Source organism: Triturus cristatus, chromosome 1_2, assembly GCF_964204655.1.
Source record: "Triturus cristatus chromosome 1_2, aTriCri1.1, whole genome shotgun sequence".
Classification (NCBI taxonomy): Eukaryota; Metazoa; Chordata; class Amphibia; order Caudata; family Salamandridae; genus Triturus; species Triturus cristatus.
In genome coordinates, this window is record NC_140580.1 from 1,024,100,135 (window position 1) to 1,024,123,643 (window position 23,509).

Below are 23,509 nucleotides of genomic sequence, written 5' to 3' on the forward strand. Positions count from 1 at the left end.
CATGGCCAATTCCGGGCCCCGGGGACCCCATTCACCAGGGCATGGCCACATTTTAAAATATTTTTATGTAGGGGGCTGCGTAGCCCCCCCTCCTCAGGCCACTTAAGGCCCCGGGGACCCCATCCCCTGTTTTATTTAATATTGATTTATTTTTTTCTTAATGGGGAGGGGGGTCACGTGGCCCCCCTCCCGGGCCACTTATGGCACCGGGGACTCCATCCCCCGGGGCCTGGCCTCTCGTTGGGGACTGTGGGGGGTCCCCAATCCCCCCATGGTCCCAGCCGGCTCCCCGCCTCCTGCGGGAGCCAACATAGCTTTTCCACATGGGGAGCAGCTAACATGCTGCTCCCCATATGCAAAGCAATCTGCTTTGCTTCATTGAAGCGAGAGCAGGTTTCCCTGCTCTCGCTTCAATGAAGCAAAGCAGTTTGCAATGGCAGGGTGGGAGCCGAGAGGCTCCCGCCCTGCCATTGCAAACAGCAGTTTCCCCGGCACACTGCAGGAGCCAGCCCTGGGGGGTGGCCGTCCCCAGGGCCATCAAGGGCTGCAGGAGGGGGGCCACGCGGCCCCCCTCCCACCTTTTCCAAAGCCCCGGGGGTGGTGGTCCCTGGGGCTGGGTTATTTTTTTCATCAGCAGTGGGATGTGCGGATCCTAGGCGCATCCCGAATTTTTAAAATTTTTTTTTTTTTTTTTAAATTGGGCCTTGGGGGTTCTTGTGGGACCCCCTGAGCAGGCCTAGGGGGTCAGGGTGTGCCTATCCTGCCCCCTTTGCGTGTTTTGCACATTTGTTTTCTGCTTACTTATGCCTTAGTTCTACCGAGGCACAAGGTGGCTGCCAACACTTCCTGGTTTGAAGTGTTGACAGCCAATTAGCATACAGCTCGTGCACGGGAGGATCCGCGGCCCTAGATATATATGTACTTTTAAATGTCATTTTCTCAGGAACTACTGAACGGATTTACACCAAAAGGCAAAAGGCATGAGTCTGAACTAAGGACTACCTCTTTGCCAAATTTGGTGTAATTCCGTTCAGCAGTTCGGGCTGTAGCTGCGGCTAAAGGTCCTATGGGAAACTGCATGGGGAAAACACGTTTTGGGACCCCCCTTTTTTCTCGGCCCCCGCTACACGAATCATCCTGATACTTTCAGAATAGGAGCGGACCGGAGCTGGCCAAAAGTTTTGCAAATTTCACGAAGATTCGTCAATCGGCACCAAAGTTATTCCAAATAGAATGTTGCGGATTTCCTATGGAAAATAAGTCCTAACTATAACTATCTACTGGCGACCGTCAGTAGATTATATATATATACTGTAAGGTCTAATTTGACTAAAAATCAAAAATTAGCCATAAGCGAGCTCGAAGCCAACACCAACATAGTTATCAAAAAATCTGATAAGGGAGGGAATGTGGTGATATGGCCACAAACCATGTATATTGAGGAAGGCAGACTACAATTGTCTGATAAAGCCAGATACAATATTTCCAAAAAAACTGAATATGACAGAGCTGTTATTGAAGTTGCCAACAAACTAACTAAATGGAGAGACAGAGGGCTGATTAGTGACGAAGAGTACAAATTTTTACACTGCAAAAACCCCAAAATCCCTGTCCTCTAGCTCCTTCCAAAAATACATAAGAATGCCACGCAGCCACCAGGAAGACCGATTGTGTCCTCACGTGACAGTCTTTTGGAAAATACATCGAAATATATTGACCACTTTTTACAGCGTTGGTTCAATCACTTCCATCGTACGTGAAGGATACCAGTGATTTTTTGAGACTCATCAACAATATTGACTGGGATGTCAATTATATGTTGATGAGTATGGATGTCAGTAGCCTCTATACCTGCATCCCACAAGGACTGGGGATTCAGGCATGCAGATTATTTCTTAAAAATAGATCACTATCATTCCTTTTTCACACTGAGATGCTAATAGACATGATTCGATTATATCTCAGCAATAATTTTTTTCTTTTTGATAACCAGATGTTTAAACAAATCCAAGGAACGGCGATGGGAACCTGCTTCGCCCCCAGCTTTGCAGGACTATACCTCGGCTGGTGGGAGGAGCAGGTAGTCAATAAAATCAGACTATTCAAAGACCACGTCGTCCTCTGGCTGAGGCACATTGACGACATCTTCTGTATCTGGAAAGGTACAGAGGACTTGGCATGAGAGTTCGTCAATGTTCTTAACCAGAATGATCTCAACTTGCAGTTTACCAGCACCATTGACACTACCAACATCGAATTCCTTGATTTACAACTTGAAATCAAGGATAACAAATTGAGCACCAAACTGTTCAGGAAGGCCACTTCTGGTAACAGTTTACTACATGCAAGGAGTTGTCATCCCAAAAACCTTATCCGTAGTATCCCCTATGGAGAACTATTAAGAGCCCGCAGGAATTGCAGTAGTGAGGAAAAGTATTTGACAGAGAAAGCAGTTATGACTGAGAGATTCCTAGCACGGGGATATGGTACAACTTTAATTAAGGAGGCTTCTGACAAAGTTGACAAATTGAAGAGACAAGAGCTGTTATCTCCAGCTGGAACGAACAGCAATAATGAACAAAAAGAACCCTTAAGATATATTACTACTTTTAACAACCAGTCTTGGGAAGTCAGGAAAAGCCTCAAAAAGTTTTGGGAAGTATTGAGAAATGATGATGACCTAAAAGAACATGTGGGTGAATACCCTTCACTCACTTTCAAGAAACCTAAATCACTTGGAGATATTTTATGCAAGAGCATGTTATCAGATAACAAAAAGAGTGATATTAAGGGATTATTCACGTGTAACAATTGTAAAGTGTGCAAATTTAGCAATATTTGCAAATCCATCAAATTATCAAATGATTTGGCTCCCTTTGTCATCCAGAAACATATGAGTTGCAATACGGAATATGCTGTTTACGCCCTAAGATGCCCCTGCAATAAATTTTATGTAGGCAGCACTATTCACAAATGCAAAATAAGAATACTTGAACACCGTAGAGCTATAAACAAAAATGACAAAACGTACCCAATTGCTCGACACTTCAATGAGTTTCACGGCCAGAATTCAAATCTTCTGAAATTTGTTGTTCTTGATCACATCCCACTGAGATGTAGGGGTGGCAATAGAACGAGGGAAGTCAGAAGATTGGAATCGAAAACAATAATCAAATATAATACCATGGCCCCTATGGGTTTGAATCTTGATGAGGAGTTATCTGTACATTTGTAAGCCATACAATATCTTATCGAGGTAGTGTTCTCCTGATTGTTTTTTAACATTTTGTGCTAAGTTTAGTAATTTGGTTTGTGCACTCTTTATGGTTTTTACAACAAATCTTTTCTATCCATTTTTTTCAGGTGACGTAATGGAATGATGATAAAATATGTAAAATGCTAAGACCTTTCTGAGTTGATTGAGGAAAATTTCTTGCAGACAATTGTTTGAACTTTTATCATTTTCTTATATACCATCAAGGTACAACAACGCAATACTTTAAGGTTATGATTACTACAATCTCGTCTGTTTATGAATATAACTGGATTGATGATTAAGCCCACTTGGGCTCGACGACAAACGCTATCATGTATTATATAATGCACTAGCTAGAATTAGAGTTGTATCTCAGGGAACCACAGTGATTCACAAAGGTATTCCACGTTGTCTGCTCGTGTATATGCAACTCGATAAAGTTTTATTTGTTGATGTTCCAACATGGAATATTACGAGGTGGCACAATATTGTGTAGCGCACGGATAGCGACATGCCACTATGTATTGAGTTATTCAACAATCATTGTTTACATTTAATTGAATGTTATATCATCTGAATGTTATTGATGTGTGTAAAGAACACGTTGAAGTATTTCCACTATGTTTATAGCACGTGGCCGGCACTTGCACTTTAAAAATTACGATACAAACACAGTCTGTTGCCCGTGAAAAAGGAGTGCCAGTAAACTCCGAAACGCGTCAGACCTAATGTTTAACCCCTTCAGTGCCACGCCCTTTCCCCCTCCTGTGCCGGGCGTTGCATTAGTGGGTGGGGTTCATGACGAGATAGTCTCGTCATGGGCACAGCGCGACCGTGCTCCATGACGAGACTATCTCGTCATGGGCACAGAAGAGGTTAAATAAACACACTTCTGTATTGTGGCCACGGCTCTAGTGTTCGTTCTTTCATCCAGCACCTGGAAAGTAAGACGCAGTGGATTTATTGTGACTATTGGGGGTGGCTACCCCTGCCGTGTGCCCGCCGTAATCAAGAGGCTCAGGAACAGCCATCTATTCGGGGAATATATATATATATATATATATATATATATATATATATATATATATATATATATATATATATTATATATATATATATATATTCACTGAAAAAACCATAGGTTTCACACACGTTATAGTTAGGAATTATCATTTACAAAACCTTGCAAATTCACTTAAAAAACCATAGCTTTCACACAAGTTATAGTTAGCTGTACATTTCACTCGTAAAAAACCAATGAAATTCCACGTTATAGTTAGATCAGGTAACTATAACTTGCGCGACCGCAATCCACTGCTGATGACGTCACATATTACATCACTCATGACATGGTCAGTGACATCACTCATCACATCAATGATGACATCTCAAATGACACATTGTGCATTGCGGTCGCGCAAGTTATAGTTACCTGATCTAACTATAACGTGGAATTTCATTGGTTTTTTACGAGTGAAATGTACAGCTAACTATAACTTGTGTGAAACCTATGGTTTTTTAAGTGAATTTGCAAGGTTTTGTAAATGATAATTCCTAACTATAACGTGTGTGAAACCTATGGTTTTTTCAGTGAATTTTTACCGTTTTTTAAATGCTAAGTTATGTATTTATTTTTTATTTTTTTTATTTTATTTTTTTATTTTTTTTTCTGGTTTTTCACTATGCGCACACCCTGCGCGCACGGTGCACTTCGCGCACCGAGCGCCCACATTGCGCAGTCCATGCCGTGCGCGCCTCGCATATTTTTACGCAGTAACATTTGTTTTTTTCTCCCTTATGGGTCCTTTAATTTATTTAATAAATGTGATTGTTACTTCTTTATTTTTTTTTTTTTGCCGTGCGCGTACGGTAAGCTTACCGTACGCGTACCCCGCGATTTTTTTAAAAATTTTTAAAATTTATTTTTCGTACTTTTGGGTCCTTCTTGGACCCCCTGACAAACACTAGGGGGTCTGCAACTCTCTTCGTTGCCCCCGTTTCACGTTCCCCACCTTTGTTTCTCAGTGCGAGAGACATAAAATGGCGGCCGACACTTCCTGATTTCGACCGATTCGAATGTTTACAGTCATGTAACCACCAATCAGAATTGAGCTCGCGCACGGCACCGTACGCGTACGGTAAGCTTACGGTAAGCGCACGGAGCACGCTTACAGATATATATATTGATTTAAATGCTATTTTCTCAGGACCTACTGAACAGATTTACACCAGACCTACAAAAGGCACTTCCTTGACCTGAGGACTACCTCTCTGCCAAATTTCAAGTAAATCTGTTCAGCCGTTCGGGCTGTAGCTGTGTCTAAAGGTGCTATGGAAAAATGCATGGGGAAAACGCGTTTTGGGACCCCCCTTTTTTCTCAGCTTGACGAATCCTCCCGAGACTTTCAGGGTAGGAGCGGAGCGGAGCGCCCCATTAGTTTTGAAAATTTCGCGAGCATTCGTCGACCGGCGCCAAAGTTATTCCAAATAGAATGTTGCGGATTTCCTATGGAAACAGGGTCCTAACTATAACTATCTACTGGCGACCGCCAGTAGATAATATATATATATATATATATATATATATATATATATATATATATATATATATATATATTTCACTGAAAAAACCATAGGTTTCAGGCACATTATAGTTAGGAATTAGCATTTAAAAAAACCTTAGAAATTCACTGAAAAAACCATAGGTTTCAGGGGCGTTATAGTTAGCTGGACTTTTCACTCCTTCAAAACCATTGAAATTCCCCCGTTATAGTTAGTTCAGCTAACTATAACTCGCGCGCCCGCAATGCACTGCTGATGACGTCACATATTACATCACTCATGACATGGTCAGTGACATCACTCATGACATCACTGATGACATCTTAAATGACATCACTGATGACATCATCCAGTGAGTGTGTGTTTTTCTGAAAATTACATATGTTTTATATATGTATATCTCAAGGTCGATGTTAGAATAAATGGGTATATAAGTGTCTAAATGGATGATTTGTTTTTGAAAAATTGATTGTATAACTGACTGATTAAGTGTATCTTAGTGAATACATGGCTTAGTGAGTAATGTTTAAATGTGTAAATATCTGTATCAGTCTCTCACTTTGTGTATAAGTGGCTGCATGGGTTGGTGAGTAGCTACATGAGTGTCTATATAGGTTATTAGTTGTTTTTTTGAGTATCAGTATGAGTGTCTGAGTGTCTGTATGGTTCGGTGGGGGGTATTATGTAGTGCATAGGTGCATGAATGAGTGACTCACTGTTTGTATGTGTTGAAGACAGCATGTGTGCAGGACTGTATGGGTGGATGAGTGTGTGCATGGGTGTGTTAGTGAGTGATAGACTGTCTCAATAGTGTCTTTATGAGTAACTACATATGTTTTAAACTAGTATATGTGACTATTGGTGTATATAAGTGAGTATATGTGAGAGTGAGAGATTGAAAGAGTTCCTGTATGAATAAGTATGTGTTTCTATAAGTGATTGTTTAAAAGACTAAGTATGTGTAAGTTTCTGTAGAAGTAAGTGTGGTGGTGTGTGTATAACTGTATATGCAAGTAAATGGATGTTTGATTCTTTATTAGCATGAATGACTATGTGTGTGAGTAACTCTATGGATGAGTTGCGTTGTGTAACAGGATGTATAGGTGTGTGAGTACATATGATGAGTGAGTACATGTATGAGTGACTGTATAGGACTGTTGGTGAATGAGTGGATGTGTATGTGGATCTTAGAATTACTGAATAGGTTGTTGTAACTGGTATTGGTATGTCCATTGTTTTGAACATTGTAGTTTCTATTTTTGAATGTGTGTATCAAAGGTTATATTAGGGGAAGAGGAGGTCTGCCACTCTATCACAAGGATGATGTCATCAGTGATGTCATTAGTGATGTCATTTGAGATGTCATCAGTGATGTCATGAGTGATGTCACTGACCATGTCATGAGTGATGTAATATGTGACGTCATCAGCAGTGCATTGCGGGCCCGTGAGTTATAGTTAGCTGAACTAACTATAACGGGGGAATTTCAATGGTTTTGTACGAGTGAAAAGTCCAGCTAACTACAACGCCCCTGAAACCTATGGTTTTTTCAGTGAATTTCTAAGGTTTTTTAAATTTTAATTTCTAACTATAACGTGCCTGAAACCTATGTTTTTTTCAGTGAATTTCAAAGGTTTTTTAAATGCTAATTTCTAACTATGCCTACAGAGATAGGACATGTGAAGAAAGAAGAAAAAATGCACAGAAAGAAAAAAAAGAAATGCAGAAAGAAGCAACAGAAGTCCTCAAAGACGAAGAAAAGTGCAGGAAGAAGGATAACATGCAGAAAGAACAAACAGAGGAGCAGAAAGAAGCCTTGTTGCAAAATCATCCTGTACCCTCAACTTTTTCAGACGGATACTGGTGGTAACTGAGTCTGACGTCCTAGAGCCAGTGCTATGTTAAAAGACACTCAGAATACCGTGAAAACACCTACATACACTAGGGAACACTATGCGTTGGGGTCCCCCTGTGATCAGCATGACCTCCTCTGTAAGCCCCTAGTATATAATAGGGCAGGGGATTAAAACTACCTATTAAAACGTGCCACAGGGCGTGTTTGCACACGTCACCTCAGGCCCCGTCCCCTCACTTCCCCACTGTGCAAACACGCCATGTGGCCATTTTAAGTTGGGAGATTACGTCCCCTTGAATCCTGAGGGTCCCTAGGGTCCAACTAGACCACTAGGTACCTCCAGTAAGCGCCACAGAGCTGCATTGCAGAGAGATGTAAAAAGGTGCACGGCCTAGACCACCTCTCTGCAACTCAGCGGAGTGGTGCTTACTGGAAGCACCTGGTGGGCTAGTTGGCCCCCAGGATCCCTCAGGATTGAAGGGGAATTATTTCCCCAACTTAAAACGCGCCACAGGGCTTGTTTGCACACGTTAACTCAGGCCCTGTCCCCTCCCTTCACCACTGTGTAAACACGCCCTGTGGCCGTTTTTAGTTGGGAGATTAAGTTCATTTGAATCCTGAGGGTCCCTAGGGTCCAACTAGCCCACTAGGTACCTCCAGTATGCTCCACAGAGCTGCGTTGCAGAGAGGTGTAAAAAGTGGCACGGCCTGGACCACCTCTCTGCAACGCAGCTCAGTGGCGCTTACTGGAAGCACCTGGTGGGCTAGTTAGCCCCCAGGGGCCCTCAGGATTGAAGGGGAATTATTTCCCCAACTTAAAACGCGCCACAGGGCTTGTTTGCACACGTTAACTCAGGCCCTGTCCCCTCCCTTCACCACTGTGTAAACACGCCCTGTGGCCGTTTTTAGTTGGGAGATTAAGTTCATTTGAATCCTGAGGGTCCCTAGGGTCCAACTAGCCCACTAGGTACCTCCAGTATGCTCCACAGAGCTGCGTTGCAGAGAGGTGTAAAAAGTGGCACGGCCTGGACCACCTCTCTGCAACGCAGCTCAGTGGCGCTTACTGGAAGCACCTGGTGGGCTAGTTAGCCCCCAGGGGCCCTCAGGATTGAAGGGGAATTATTTCCCCAACTTAAAACGCGCCACAGGGCTTGTTTGCACACGTTAACTCAGGACCCGTCACCTCCCTTCACCACTGTGTAAACAAGCCCTGTGGCCGTTTTTAGTTGGGAGATTAAGTTAATTTGAATCCTGAGGGCCCCTAGGGTCCAACTAGCCCACTAGGTACCTCCAGTATGCGCCACAGAGCTGCGTTGCAGAGAGGTGTAAAAAGTGGCACGGCCTGGACCACCTCTCAGGATTGAAGGGGAATTATTTCCCCAACTTAAAACGCGCCATAGGGCGTGTTTGCACACGTCACCTCAGGCCCCGTTCCCTTCCTTCCCCACTGTGCAAACACGCCATGTGGCCATTTTAAGTTGGGAGATTACGTCCCCTTGAATCCTGAGGGTCCCTAGGGTCCAACTAGACCACTAGGTACCTCCAGTAAGCGCCACAGAGCTGCATTGCAGAGAGATGTAAAAAGGTGCACGGCCTAGACCACCTCTCTGCAACTCAGCGGAGTGGTGCTTACTGGAAGCACCTGGTGGGCTAGTTGGCCCCCAGGATCCCTCAGGATTGAAGGGGAATTATTTCCCCAACTTAAAACGCGCCACAGGGCTTGTTTGCACACGTTAACTCAGGCCCTGTCCCCTCCCTTCACCACTGTGTAAACACGCCCTGTGGCCGTTTTTAGTTGGGAGATTAAGTTCATTTGAATCCTGAGGGTCCCTAGGGTCCAACTAGCCCACTAGGTACCTCCAGTATGCTCCACAGAGCTGCGTTGCAGAGAGGTGTAAAAAGTGGCACGGCCTGGACCACCTCTCTGCAACGCAGCTCAGTGGCGCTTACTGGAAGCACCTGGTGGGCTAGTTAGCCCCCAGGGGCCCTCAGGATTGAAGGGGAATTATTTCCCCAACTTAAAACGCGCCACAGGGCTTGTTTGCACACGTTAACTCAGGACCCGTCACCTCCCTTCACCACTGTGTAAACAAGCCCTGTGGCCGTTTTTAGTTGGGAGATTAAGTTAATTTGAATCCTGAGGGCCCCTAGGGTCCAACTAGCCCACTAGGTACCTCCAGTATGCGCCACAGAGCTGCGTTGCAGAGAGGTGTAAAAAGTGGCACGGCCTGGACCACCTCTCAGGATTGAAGGGGAATTATTTCCCCAACTTAAAACGCGCCATAGGGCGTGTTTGCACACGTCACCTCAGGCCCCGTTCCCTTCCTTCCCCACTGTGTAAACATGCCCTGTGGCCGTTTTTTAAGTTGGGAGATTAAGTCCCCTTGAATCCTGAGGATCCCTAGGGGCAAAATAGCCCACTAGGTATGTCCAGTAAGCGCCATTGCATAGAGGTGTAAAAAGGGGCATGGCCTGCACCACCTCTCTGCAACGCAGAGCAGTGGCACTTACTGGAAGCACCTGGTGGGCTAGTTGGCCCCCAGGGTCCCTCAGGATTGAAAGGGAATTATTTCCCCAACTTAAAACGCGCCACAGGGCGTGTTTGCACACGTCACCTCAGGCCCCGTCCCCTCCCTTCACCACTGTGTAAATGCGCCCTGTGGCCGTTCTAAGTTGAGAGATTAAGTCCCCTTGAATCCTAAGGGTCCCTAGGGTCAAACTAGCCCACTAGGTACCTCAAGTAAGCGCAACAGAGCTGCGTTGCATAAAGGTGTAAAAAGGGGCGTGGCCTCAGAACACCTGTCTGCAACGCAGCTCCCTGGCGCACACTGGAGATACCTGTTGGGCTAGTTGGCCCTCAGGGACCCTCAGTATTGAAGGGGAATTAATTCCCCAACTTACAACTGGCCAGGGGGCGCGTTTGCAGAGTGCTGCAAGGAGGGGGCGTGGCCTCCAGCGCGATGCCGGTCTTTTATTTATTTAATTTTTTTAAGAAGGAGGGCTGTGTGGCCCCTCTTCTTTTTCTAATTTACTGGCCCTGGGAACCCCATCCCCCAGGGCCTGCACCCTAAATTTTTTTGTTGAAAAAAATAAATTTGGCCCTCCCAAGGCCTTAATCGGCCCCGGGGACCTCAACCCCCGAGTAATGGGCTTTTTTTTATTTAAATTCTTTAGGAGGGGGCTGCGTTGCCCCCCTCCTCAGGCCACTTATGGCTCCGGGGACCCCATCCCCCGGGGCCGGCCTTTGTTTTTTATTATTTTAAAAATATATATATTTATAGAAACACCTAGGACATGCTGGACAAACCGTATGTACCTATCACCATGACGATTTGCGTGATATTCATTAAAAGGCGACTATGCATAGAATGAATCCACATGGAATGTATTTACAACGCTAGTGAAGCTCTGACGTGTCTGACGCCCTACCGTGCCTAATCCCGGCGCCCCCACCGGTGGGTACTCTCCAAGTAGACACCCTTGTCGTTTATTTATACAAACATGGGTAGCTATTGACGGGCACATTTAATATACACGCACACCAAGCCATTCAAAGGGGATTCGACAAAAATTCGACCAAACTATGCAAGAAACCCCCCTCACGGTTAATAAAAAACACATCCACCGCTGGATGTGTAATACTTTTTATTTTACTCTCTGGAAAGGAGACGAACCTCACTTGAGAGTCACAGCGTGCTCCTGGCTGAGCCCAATGCTGTGTTACACCCACAAGTGCCCGCTGATTGCCTCACACCTCTGTGTTGTATTCCACCAGCTAGTGCGTATGCTATGACTCTCTCTAGCCCATGTGCACTGTAACACCACCCCGTGAATATTTCATGTCACACTTGCCTTCGCACGGGTTATATTGCACCATCTAACGTGCCTTCCTCGATGTGTATGTTATAATGCACAGCGCTATGCCATACATATTACAATCTGGGATCCATATCTTTGTCACAGTGCATATGCAACGTTACACTCCCCAGCACATATTTTATATTACAACTTTAGAGACTAGTTATGTTATACAACACTGCCCTGTGCATATTACACTCCAAGGCGCATATCGCATAGCACGCGCTAGTGCCTGTGCTATCTCGCGCTCTCCAATGAATCTGTCATAGCGCACAATGTATTGCATATTATATTTCACACCCGGTTCATCTTATATCACACTTTTTGGTGCATAGTTTATACCATATACTACATCTAGTTTTCATTTTCAATCGTGCTCTCAGGACTATGTTCTATATAACACTGCGTCCACCTACCCTTTTCACGGGCATTACATTTTGCGATGGGGGTGGAGGGTCAGGGGGTGTTTCTGCCAAGGGAGCCCGGAGTCACAGTCACAAACGTCCTCTTCTTCCTGAATAAAAGTGAGATTATGCTGCATACTTGTTCATATTTTAAGTAGTTCGCACGGACACACATTTTAAAAACAATAAAGTTCCTAAAACCCACCTTCTCTGAACAGTTAGCTTGCTGCCCCATCCACCTCCTCCCTATCCTCTGTTGTCTGAATCCATGGACAAGCCTCCTCCCGCCTGCCATGCATGGTCTGATGTGCTGCCACTGCCCTCCATTTAGCATGATGTACCAGTCCACTCCTCCTGCCCTCCGTTGCCCAATTCTATGGCCCATCATTGACCTCCTGCTTAGCCTCTGTGCTTAGCTTGCTGCCCCTATTCTCCTTCCCCCTGCCCTCCGATGTCTTTGTGCATGCCCCTGCTCCATCCTTTTTGCCCACTATGTTCCAAGGACCTGCCACTCCTAACTACTCTGAGTGTTCTGTTGAGCTGCCACTCCCCTCCCACCTGCCTAGCATTGTCAGATGACTGTAACTAGTCCCTGCCACCTCCACCCTGCCTGTCCACATGCCATGCCCCTATCCTCTTCCCCCTGTCCTCCATGGTCCATTTTACTGCCACACCCTTCTGCTCTCCCTGATCTGTTGTGCTGCAACTGCTCCTCCTGCCTGCCCCGCGCGGTCTGTTGTGAGGCCCCTTCCCCTGAACTCTCTTGTCTGTGCCCAGGTCCTAACCCTCCCTTCTATCCTCCTTGGTCCTTTGTGCATGCCCCTGCACCCTCCTTCTTGCCCATCATAGCCATTGTGCTGCCACTAACACTCCCGCTTGCCATGCATGGTCTTCTGTGCTGCCATGGCCCCTCCCACCTTCCCTGTGTGGTCAGCTTGCTGCTCCTGACCCCCTCCCACCTTCCCTCCATGGTCTGTGTGTATGCCACCATAGTCTCATTGTTGCTCTCCATGGTGTGTCTTGTTTCTAGTGCCCATCCTGCCTGACCTCCATGGTCATCTTGCTGCTCCTGCTCTGCCACCTTGCCCCCAGCCCTCTGTTTCCATGTACAGACCCCCTATTCCCTCCCTCCTGGCTTGTCTGTTCCATTGTAATGCCCCCGATCCGTCCCTCCTGCCCTTTATGGTCTGTTATGCTGCAGCTTTCTCTCCTGTCTGTTCATTATGGTCAGCTAGCTACCATTGCCTCTTTCCCATCTGTTCTCTGTTGTCCATGTGCATGGTCCTGTCCTCTCCCTATTGCTTTCTATGGATTGTTGTGCTGCACTCCCGTCCCGCATGCGCTGTGTGGTGTATTGTGCTGCTGCAAACCCTGATGCCTGCCCTGTAGGGTCAGTTTGGTGCACCTCTCCATGTCCCTCCTGTCCTCTGTTATCCGAGTCCATGTCCCTACCCCAATTCCTCCTGCCTACCATGATTCAATGTACCATACTTGCAAACATTTTGAACTTGGTAAGAGGGAGATTTTGAAAAAAAACTGGGGTATTGATTTTCCCCTTTGAGTTACATTGAAAAAGAGGAGATTGTAGACAGGAGACAGATCAAATAAAGCCCATTTGAGCTTAAAAACTTTGGACGTTTCCTGGCTGAAATGGGTCTGTTGGCATGTATGGTTGTACTAGTACTGCCTCTTCCTTCTGCCCACAATGGTCTATTATATTGCCACAGCCTCTCTTGCCAGTCCTGTATTGTTGGTTTGTTGCCCCTGCCCCCCTTTCCACTGCCCTCCATAGTCTGTTGTGCTGCCACTGCCCTTCCTGCCTGCCCAGTGTGGTCAAATTGTTGCCTCTTCAGTCTCCTACCTGCCTTCAATTTTCAGAGTCCGTGCTCCTGGCCTTTGCCTCTCAACAGTATCCCAATGAACAACTAGATTGCTAACATTCTATATTTATTACAAAAGTGTGGAACGCCTGACGTCATCTTGATGTAATCAAAACTGTAATACCTAGAGTATTTCCTTTAGAAATTACATATATGAGAGGGTCTTATTTGCATCAAAATTATGGTTAGTGCTCTAAAAAACTAAAATGAGGACATATTTTCTGAGTTTTCAAATAGCGACAAAGAAATTTTAAATTATTTGTAATCTTTAGTTTTTTTTATCTAGTTGACCACTTAATTAAATGTTGCACCTTGGCGAGAGGATGTGGTGTTACTTCCAGAGCTGCAGACTTTGCAACTGGGGAACCAGGTTGGAGTTTCTGCTTCAGCTCAACATTCTGTGATTGTGGTCAAATCACTTAGGGCCATATGTAGATAAATTATATTTACCTATTCATAAATACCGAATTTTACCGATTCGGTATTTATGAATCGGTAAATAGTATGTAGGTAAACAATCGGTAATTATTACCGATTCGGTAAATATCGGTATTTATGAATAGGTATTGACCGAATCGGTAATAATGCATCCCTTCCAATTCATTCCTATGGGCCTGGAGGCCCATAGGAATGAATGGGAAGCCATTTACTATTACCGATTCGGTAAATACCGAATCGGTAATAGGGGAAGCATAATCATGGGTGGCAGGGTGTCACATTGACACCCTGTTGCACCCCTGATTCGTGCATATGTGCACATGTGGCGCACATACATGCCCTAAGGGCATGTATGTCTGCCACAAAGCAACCAAATTTAGCTTTTTGAAAGGTATTCGTTATTTAACATCAACCTGTAGTTGGTGTTAAATACCGAATCCTCACTACTGAAATTCACTCACTTGAGTGCTCCCTACATATGATTTAAGGATTCGGTAATTTACCGAATCTGTATTTTACCGATTCGGTATTTTCCCGATCCCTTACCGATTCTGTAAATTACCGAATCCTTAAATCATGCCTCCTACATCTCAAATGCCTAAATACCGGTCGGTAACGGGATATTTACCGAATTTCGGCAGTTACCGACCGGTATTTAGCTACCTACATATGGCCCTTAATCTCCCCATGTCTACAACCAAAATGAATTTGATCTTGTGTGATGTAACCAATGCTCATGTAAAGCATTCCAATACCTGACAAGTCTGCACTATATAAAACTGCAAATACACAAAAAATAAGTGTTTTGCACACTTCTGTCATTGGTCTACATGTGGGCTACATCTGGGTGATATTTGTGCTACATTTAGGCTCTTTTGTGTCTGGTGGCCATCTTGGGAGATTTATTTGTTATGAAGTTTTCTAATTTCCTCATTTACTGCAGTCTCCTCAGTAGGAAATGCTTTCAGTTTTTTACTTTGATTCTATCAAGAAGGTATTCAGATATGTCACACATTTGCCATAAATTCTGAATGTTAGCACTCTAGTTGCTCATTAGATCACTGTAGTAAAGCTACTGCTCACCACGGAAGTCTACTGCTGGTATTAAAAGTGCATGTTTCAGTCTGCATATCAGAATTTTTTAATGAAATAGAAGAGGATTTGAGAAGTCACTCAAAATGTGCCGTAATTTTTCTTTCTTCAGCACTAATCATAATTTCTATGGCAAAATGAACCCCCTCATTGTGTTCCTTTTTAAATTAAATGTTTTAAGTGTTACCAGTTTATTCCCATCAAGATGGCTTCAGGTGTGCCATACTTTTGTCATAAGTACGACAGTAAGCGCTCTAGTTGTTCTTAAGAACACTCTGGGACATTCTGTCATTAGGCTATACTTGGGCTACATCTGGGTGATATTTGGGCTACATTTGGGCTCTTTTGTCTCTGGTGGCCATTTTGGGAGATTTATTTGTTATGAAGTTTCCTAATTTCCTCATTTACTGCAGTCTCCTCAGTGGGAATACTTTCAGTTTTTTTATTTTGGTTCCATCAAGAAGGCATTCAGATGTGTCACACATTTGCCATAAATTCTGAATGTTAGCACTCTAGTTGCTCATTAGATCACTGTAGTAAAACTACTGCTCACCAGGGAAGTCTGCTGCTGGTATTCAAAGTGCATGTTTCAGTCTGCATGTCAGAATTTGTTTATGAAATAGTAGAGGATTTGAGAGGTCAAAATGTGCCCTAATTTTTCTTTCTGCAGAACTAATCATAATTTCTATGGCAAAATGAACCCCCTCATTTTGTTCCTTTGTAAATTAAATGTTTTAAGTGTTATCACTTTATTCCAATCAAGATGGCTTCAGGTGTGCCATACTTTTGTCATAAGTAAGACTGTTAGCGCTCTAGTTGTTTGTTAGAACACTCTGGGACATTCTGTCATTGGGCTATACTTGGGCTACATCTGGGTGATATTTGGGCTACATTTGGGCTCTTTTGTCTCTGGTGGCCATCTTGGGAGATGTATTTGTTATGAAGTTTCCTAATTTCCTCATTTACTGCAGTCTCCTCAGTGGGAAATACTTTCAGTTTTTTACTTGGTTCCATCAAGAAGGCATTCAGATGTGTCACACATTTGCCATAAATTCTGAAAGTCAGCACTCTAGTTGCTCATTAGATCACTGTAGTAAAGCTACTGCTCACCAGGGAAGTCTGCTGCTGGTATTGAAAGTGCATGTTTCAGTCTGCATGTCAGAATTTTTTTATGACATAGAAGAGGATTTGAGAAGTCAAAATGTGCCCTAATTTTTCTTTCTGCAGCACTAATCATACTTTCTATGGCAAAATGAACCCCCTCATTTTGTTCCTTTTTAAATTAAATGTTTTAAGAATTACCACTTTATTCCAACCAAGATGGCTTCAGGTGTGCCATACGTTTGTCATAAGTAGGACTGTTAGCGCTCTAGTTGTTCTTTAGAACACTCTGGGAAGCTGCAGTAGAACACAAAGGAATCAACTGCCCTTGTTGGATGTACATGTTTTACTGAGAATGTCAGACTTCATTCTCACATGACTGAGAAAGATAATGTGAATTTACAGAAAATATGCTCTCAGTTAGCTTATAGATCACCTTCCAAACCTCTGTGGGAATAGCATGAGAAAATAGTTTTCTCTCAAACATGATTCATGATATCACAGCAGAAGGCTTTTTCACATGGTAAAATCACCTTACAACACACCACAATTCCTAAAATAAGTATGGTACCATCAACAAATGATTTATAATGTAACTAAAGTCTTAAAACCTTCTATTAACTGCAACGCTTTTTAATGAGGTGCTATCATGTATATTGGTCCCAAGATGGCTGCCAACACTTCTTGGATGAAGTGCTGACAGCCAATCAGATCTCACGATGAGATGTGTGGTTAGGCTCCGCCCAGATATATATGTGATTTTACTTTTGATTTTCTCAGGAACTACTGAACGGATTTACACCATTTAAGCAAAAGGCACATGCCTGACCTGAGGACTACCTCTTTGCCAAATTTCAAGTAATTCTGTTCTGCCGTTCGTGCTGTACCTTCGACTAAAGGTCCTATGGGAAAATGCACAGGGAAAACGCGTTTTGGGACCCCCCTTTTTTCTCAGCCCCCGCTTGACGAATCACCCCGAGACTTTCAGGGTAGGAGCCGAGTGGAGCACCCCATTAGTTTTGAAAATTTCACGAAGATAAGTCAACCAGCGCCAAAGTTATTCAAAATAGAATATATATGTAAATCAGGAACAAAAATTGCGTAAAAGATTGAAGGAAAAGTTATCATCTTTTATAGTGAAATCTCCTTAAATGCATTTTAAGCATATATGCTTATGTTTTCCTTCTGGATATGAGTAATTACAAAGGATATTTTATGCCTGTCTATGTAATATAACAGTCAAGGCTGACAACCATACAGAATACTTTTATATGATATGCATTTAGGCATTGAATTGAAATTGTATTTAATATTTATTATTATGTCTTTTATTGAAATTATATTCAAATTCCTCGGACTGATTTATGTTAGTAGTCTGTTTATAGTACCTATGCCGTAATGAATCACTTGTCACTTTAAATATGTTTGTCCCACAATGCAGTGGCGCCATGTGATCAAGGCCGTCTCGGTCAACTCCTTCACCCCCACCTATGTGAACTTGTTCATGAGGTTGTGGGAGAAGGAGGTGGCCTGGGCCGAAGACAGTGATGAGTATATGCAAACTGTTGTTTTATGGACCAGATTTATAGACAATCTACCTATTGTTTGGGAAGGAGAAATATTACAATTTATTATGTTCATTGCTAAACTGAACACCAACCAAATAAATGTACAATTTACCAGCACACATAGTCAAGTACATTGTGATTTTTTAGATATAGAGAAGCCAATAATAGTGAGCTAAAAACGAGAATGCACAGAAAAGCAACCACCACAAATGCAATCCTTCATGCCAATAGTGGTCATCCAGCTGTATTGAAGTGGAGTATTCCTCTTAGTCAGATGTTGAGAGAAAAGAGAATCTGCTCAACTAAGGAAAAGTACGAGAAAGAGATTACTATGATGATGGGCAGATTTACTTAACTAAGTTATCCCCTGAATAATTTATGGATGCAATAAAAGAGTAGGTTAAAGAACAGGAGAGGAGGTTTTGTACCAACAACAAAAAATTAATTCCACCAGAAATCAAAAATAAAGAGATTGTTTTGGGAAGTTGCGCAGGCCCAATCAAGTATTAAGAAGATTATGCGTAAAAACGACCACATCCTTAAAAGTGATGAACATATTAAATATGTCACAAGTTCAGGACCATGCATAACCTCCAAAAAACTCAATTCTTGGGTGATAAGCTCACACGCAATTATGATACAAAGGAAGGAATTGGCAGTCCATAAGAGTGATGGGATTTGTAAAATGCAGCTCCTGTAAATCTTGCCATTATGGACCAAATCAGAACAGCTATCAGACATATGACGGTCTTATAATCACTATTCAGGATCGTATAACTTGTGATACAGACCCTGTAGTGTATGACTTGAAATGTGAGTGTGAAAAGCTGTACATTGAGAACATGATTAACAAACAAAAAATCAGAATATTACAGCAGATGAGGGCAATAAAAAAATGGGGACAAGAGCTATTCTATGGCTTGCAATTTTGAGAAATATCATGAATTGTCGTTAACATGTTTTCAATTATACAGGATTAAACATATGAAGAAGAACAATTTAGGGCTGACTGGGAACAAGAATTGAGAAGCGAGGAGTCCAGACTAATTATAATGTTGGGTACAGAAACCCCCTGAGGACACAAGATGGATGCGGAACTCCATGTGCTATAATCCTATTTGGAATGAACAATATTACAACAATCCCGAGTGACCTGTATGAAACTGTTGTATGATGTGGTCAACTATTATAAAATGTACTGTCAGTGTTTACAGCTTTTTAATTGAATCATGGCATTGTGTATTCTGAATCGTGTTTTAAATCATGGTCCCTCAATGTACATATGATGAATTGGAATTTTAATTTTGGATAGTATGTATTTTCTCTAATATGCTCTTTCTATTTTGTACATAAAGACGGGCGCATTGAGTGACCACATATTATCATTGATAATGCAAATTACCAATATTATTTGTTTCTGGATTGTCATTCTGTGCTTAGGAAGAGATAAGGAATGGTTCCATCATTGATCTTGATTGGGTAGATATCTTTGTGATACTGGATATGGAAGTCTACCATATGTTGTAATGTGAGGTATGCCAGCTTTTAACCATTATATTATTTATTCAGTTATTAGGATCATGTTTACATTTACCAGTAAAGTGGATATTTTTGCCCAGAGCATGTTACACTGTAACCATCAAGTAATTATCATTGATATTGTATTAGCACATGCATTTGAGTGTTTCTCTGGTTAAGGGGTTGTTCTAATGTAGCGAACATGCTTTGATAAATACCACCATCTCTCTTTTTTAAATTAATGAAGAGTTTTTTTGTATTATTGCCAATCTGGATACTGTTAATACAAATTATGTTATTTTGCACACACAAGTGTCACTTTGGTAGTATGTTTATAGCTTGGGCTACCATGGTCCCTTTGGCATTAGAATCCATAATATTAAGAGTTGTTGGCATCTATCACTTTATGGTATGCCTTCTACGAAACCGCATGTTCCTAATGCACCTATGGTCTATGCATTGGACCAGCATGGGATTTGCACAATGCATGTGACACTTCAATCCTATCCATCAACTCTGCATCACACAAGTTCTCATTCGAGTAAGAAAAATTTGGATTGCCTATAATGTTCAAGGTTATTCTTGGTTGCAACCATCCCCTGCCACTCTGAGGTGTTATCCTCATGTTTAATGGGAAATGTTTACATAATTGAGCAAAAAAAGATATGGACTAGGGGTACTTTTTTCTTGCCTAGAATTAGAATTGATGGCATACATATCGTAATGGAGCTAGATTTTCTGATTGCGAAACCAAAATTAATTGATTATGTTTGTTTGGCAATGTGAGCAATTAATAAGATATGTATGATGTAGGGGCCGCGATTGGACGAGTGCGCATATTGTGAGCTCCTACGCAATTGTAATGGGACAATGAGCTATAATAAACAACTGTGGTTACAATACGCCAATGGCGTACAAATGTTGCTGTCATGTCAGGCAAAATACACTCTCTAGTGTTCTCTGTGGTAGTGGAATAGAGAAAGGACCATATAATTGAAGTTGGAACGCCATAATGGTTTGATAGGCCTAGTTCAAGGCATCACGCCTAAACGCGTCAGCCATGAACTGTTTTCTTTTTACCTTTGCACTTTTGCTAATGTTTGGAGACACCCGACAGGGCTCCATGTGCACTGTTTAAGTAAACTTTCGTGAGCACCTGCAGTGGAATCCTGTGGTGATTGGTGCCACTGTCTACAAGTCCTTGGAGTGGGGAGGCAGAGGTATAAATATATATCTATATATCTATAACTATAACGTCCCTGAAACCTATGGTTTTTCAGTGAATTTCTACCACACCTACCACTAACTCTATACAGCTCAAGTCAACGTCACGTGGCTGTGGGCCCTTCCTGACCACTGCCTCCGGCCTACACTGCGGACAGCAGGGCTCACAATTCAAGATTAGTACCGATGCAAATTGTGTAAGAGACTATAATCGGTTAAGAAAACGAAATGCTCCCAATCTGTGCAGCTAAAGTCAACGCCACGTGGCTGTAGGCCTTTGCTGACCACTGCCTCTGGCCTACACTGTGGTCAGCAGGGCTCACAATTCAAATTCAGTCTTGTTTCATTAATTTTGGAGTCCAGTAGGCAACTAACTATAATGTCCCCGAAACCTACACATTTCGACAATGTATTCCATACATATTTCATCTTTTGTTACCTGCACTGCGGTCAGCAGAGCTTTACTTTGAGACATGATTTAATAATTGCAGACAGAATTGTACTCTATGTCCTCGGATTTTGTCAGGAGGAAGTGACAAAAATCATTCCTCGATGTCTGTGCTGACTACTGCCTTCCATCTACATTGCGGACTGTGTGGCTCACAATTCAGATTTAGTTGTGATTGCAGATGATGCAGTCCAGTAGGCAACAGACATTGCTACCAGTGCGGCCCTCCCGGACCACGCATCATCGCTAGCTGTGCACACGCGGAATGCTTCTGATGCCCCTACCTCAGTGCACCACAACTCATGGACCCTTTATGATAGAATCTTTTGTGTATGATTTCAGATCTGCTACCTCTACCTCAGTGTACCACAAGTCATGAACCCTTTACGATAGAATCTTTTGTGTATTATTTCACATTTGGTGCCCCTAACTTAGTGCAGCACAAGTCATAGACCCTTTATGATTGAATCTCTATGTGTGTTCCAATGATTACTGTTGTACTTGTTACCAGCACCAACCATTCCTGGAGGGCTGGCTTACACTCACTCCACACGCATCCAGCACAGACGTCACTGGACATGTCAAGCGCACGTGCCCGTACACAGTTCCACTATCTATCTGTGTCCGTGTGTTCATTATGTATGCAACATGCTGCCCCTCGGACCTACCACATTACATTGTGATCTGGACGGCGTATGCAACAACTTACCTTTGACAGTGGGAGAAAACTCTGGTTATGTAACTTTGTCTCGGTCATTGTACAAGTACTTACGTAGAGACTGGATGATTAGAGTACTGCAAGGAGAGTGTATAGTGAATTTATAAGTGCGTGAGGATTGGCGGAGTGAATGTATAAGTACATATGTTGGCGCAACCTAACTCCGACAACGAGCTTGTCTCTAATTGGCTGCCCTCCATGTCCCAAAAACTGAAATTTGGGCTTTGCATGGCCCTGTATTGCTACAGCTGCAATACTCCACTGAATGTGCAATAAACATTCACGTCCACACAGATGTGTCATGTCCACCATCTTTCTTGTGTGGAACTATGAATGAATGTAGGGTCAGTGATTCCCCGTACCTTCCATGTTGGCCATGTTGTGGAACTTGGCTCACAGTGTGACACATTGACGCTTGCGACCCGGGTGACAGCAGCGCTACAACAAGAACACCCGCATGCCAGTGTTAACAGATTTTCTAAGCATTCTCTGGCCCAAAGCCAGCCAAAAAGTAGCCCAAAGTAGCCCAATATTGCTACTTCAAGGAAGGAGGGGCAGGGACATCATCAAGCAGGCGGTGAATGCATTGGAATTGATGTTGCAGCAGGCTGCCAAGTAAATATTTGTCTAATAAAGCGCTTTAACATACTACTTTGCTAGAGCGCTCTATATATATTTATAATGTGGCAACTAGCACAAACCAAAATTTTACCGCACAACTGGGAAAAATATAGCCCAATGGTGCGTGATCTAGCCCAATATGGCAACAGTGCCGCATCAGTTGATTCCTCATACAGCTCACGATGGAGCCACGCCCATAGCTCCGGAGTCATTCTTCACAGCCTCATGCAGGACTGGCATACGCCAGGCCAGCCCACTCTACTTACGCTTACATGGAACAACAACGCTACATGGCCCAGATTTGCATTGCAGTGATCTGCTGGTCACACACTAGTTGTCAGTACGCCACAGCCACTCCCTCAGGGCTAGTATACACCCACACCACACCCATCCAGCACAGGTGTCACAGGACACGTGACCCTCCCAATGAAAAATACCGGGCGACAGTGCGTGACTAGCCCAATATGGCAACAGTGCTGCATCAGTTGATTCCTCATACAGCTCACGATGGAGCCACGCCCATAGCTCCGGAGTCATTCTTCACAGCCTCATGCAGGACTGGCATACGCCAGGCCAGCCCACTCTACTTACGCTTACATGGAACAACAACGCTACATGGCCCAGATTTGCATTGCAGTGATCTGCTAGTCACACACTAGTTGTCAGTACGCCACAGCCACTCCCTCAGGGCTAGTATACACCCACACCACACCCATCCAGCGCAGGTGTCACAGGACACGTGACCCTCCCAATAAAAAAGACCAGGCGACAGTGCTCGACGCCATTTCCATTTCAGTGTAGGCCTGAGCCATCGAACAGCGTGGCCTCACTGGTCACAGAGTTAGTGGCAGCGCAAGTGCTGGGCGGGTGTGCAACCTGCGATGATGATGGGTGCACTGGTATGTCCTCGGCCATGGCAAAATCAAGACGCAGCACCAAATGTGAGACCTGTTGGCCTGCGGAGCG